Raw genomic sequence first — 2,500 nt, forward strand, 5'->3', positions numbered from 1 at the left:
TTTCCATGCGAATTTCATGAATTGTCAGAAGTGATTTACTGGTACTTTGCTTTGCAGCAACCAGTGATTCCGGTTTTTCCCCTCTATTTTTAGGGTGATTTTGAAAGTTGCATGAGTTCAAAATGTTCTTGAAACATTTAAAACAAAAGATTGAGTGGGCAGACACGGACTATGCCAACACAGACAACTGCATTGTGGGGCCTGATGGTGTGACCAAGGGACGTGTTGTCTTTTTCAAACAGCATGAGGATGTGGACCAAAATTCTGCATTCCTTGAAAGTGGTGCTTTCCTGTCAATTGCCCATGTTGGATACACAGATCAGGTCAGTACAGGTAGCTGAGGTTATATACCTATAGGAATTAATTCTCCAACTGGTTTTTGACTTGTAGACTGGATACTAATTGCTTAGTAATACTAGTGAAGACTCAGCACCAATGAAATGAAGTGCTAGGAGAGGTTTTTGTTTAGTTTGAAATGTTAAATCTGCTGTCAGCAGCTTTTGAGTTTCTATGAATTTGTACATATGGTTGCTATATACCTGTATATAATGGTATGTAATTTGTATATTATAATGGTTGCTGAATTAACATTGACAGTTGTTAGGAGCACAAATAAGGTATCATCATAAAATTTCCATTATTTTCTTTTTAACAGGATGTGGTTTCAGAAATCAAAGATGTGGTTGAATTGGTTGTGAGGATAAATTTTAAACGCCTGATGACTATCTTCAATATTGTATTTATTTGCCCTGTTGGAATATACTGTGAAGTCCAAGAGGCTGTTTCATTGCAAGGAGCTGCCAAACTCAGTGTGGCTTCATTGTCAATAAAATTCCACCCTTAGCTAGAGAAGGTGCAGTGTATGTGATCTCAATGATTATTGATAAGTGTTAATAATAAGTATAATTAAATAGCTGATTATTTAAAATTCTCTGTGCTGATTGGTGACTGATCACTTGAGGTGATTATCACGTAAATTTATAATCACCCTGAGTGCTTTTTTCAATGTGGCCGCAAGCTGTTTTATCGAGGTGACAGACAGAAAAATTAATAATATTGTTTGAAGAAATGCTGTTACCTGTTGTTACGTATCCTGTTTGTGCCTCGTGGCACATAGGGCCTTTACAGAGGTCTTCCACTGTTCTCTGTCCGCTGCAATCACCCCCATTTCCTCCCATTATCTCCACCCTACCTCTTAACGTTCCCTTTCAACTGAAGGAATGCAAATATGTCAAGTAATCGCCCATTTTATTCAAAGATATTCACCTCACCTTCAGGGAATAATAATGTTAATGATGATCTCATCACAACATAGTATTAGTCATTAAGTGTAATTTGTAAGATTGAAATAAATCCCAAGAATATGCCCACATGCATCCTATTTTTTGCTAATCAAATTCATTATTTAATGTACAGTATTTTGGTTTTTCAACTTGCGAGTTCAATTATGTTTGTCCACGTAGACTTGCTGATGACAGAGGTGGTGGAGTGCTTTGTTGTGTGTCACTGGGCCGTTTCCTACAACAAGTTGACTGAAAGGCACGTGTCAAGAGCTGCCACCAATGTTATTGAGGTCATCAGAGATGGTTCATGTCAGCCAAGAGAACTCTACGAGTCTCTGATTGAGACATTTTCAAAATAGGGTGACCTCGTCCTTGATATTGGCAGTGCAAATGGTAAGTTAAATTCTCACACTTTCATTTTCCATGACAACATGGTTTACATGTATACATAATCCCTGGTTGTTTTCCCATGTTACCTTTTTGTTTCTTCCTTCCTTTCTTTCTTTCTTTCTTTCTTGGGGGAGGGGGCTGAACACATGACATGCATTTATCGTTTTGTTTATTGGTGATTGATATTAATTATTGACTTAATAATTTTCGTTTTAGAAACAAACATTTACATGTACCATTAATCATACATGTAGTCATTTTTTAATTCACCTTACAAATGAAATATGAAACATAAGGAGTATAACTGCACCCTGGAAAAGTTTCATACAAGCCCTTTTTAAGACATCACCACTCTCTGGTGGAAGATCCTTTGCACACTCTGACCCCCTTATCCATTGTTACATTTTAGTGCAATCCTATGTTCTTTTACTTTCAGGAAATGGAATGCTTGCTGCTGTGCGGCTCAAGAGACCTTCTGTGTCAATAAATAAGCATACTACAGAAGACATGAGGTGGCACCTCCTTGAAAATATTAGGGAAAAAAACCATTTTCCACTTGAGTAGTTAAAATAATATGTGATAGTTTATACTTTTCTATTAAGCAAGAAGTAATTTGTTTTATACCATGCCATAGAAAATACAGCACATCAGAATGCAGGAAAGCTGTTGTATATTCATCAGTATTACACCGAACCTTCCCATCGATCAGTGCAATTTAATGGTATCATACCCAACCCTCCCATCGTGGCTTGCTGGCCACTGTATTTTCTATGGCATGGTATAAAATACTTATGCAACACTTTTGAGTGCAATATCCCACTTGTCAC

General features: G+C 37.1%; 1 long non-coding RNA gene across 1 annotated transcript; it reads left to right on the forward strand.

Annotated features, from left to right (window-relative positions):
* The first annotated feature begins 740 nt into the window (after window positions 1-740).
* On the forward strand, window positions 741-2,226 carry LOC138027568 (uncharacterized). The gene is made up of 3 exons (XR_011127473.1): window positions 741-853; window positions 1,464-1,676; window positions 2,110-2,226. It is a non-coding gene; the product is annotated as an uncharacterized lncRNA (long non-coding RNA).
* Window positions 2,227-2,500: the final 274 nt, after the last annotated feature.

Source organism: Montipora capricornis, chromosome 12 (assembly GCF_036669925.1).
Source record: "Montipora capricornis isolate CH-2021 chromosome 12, ASM3666992v2, whole genome shotgun sequence".
Lineage (NCBI taxonomy): Eukaryota > Metazoa > Cnidaria > Anthozoa > Scleractinia > Acroporidae > Montipora > Montipora capricornis.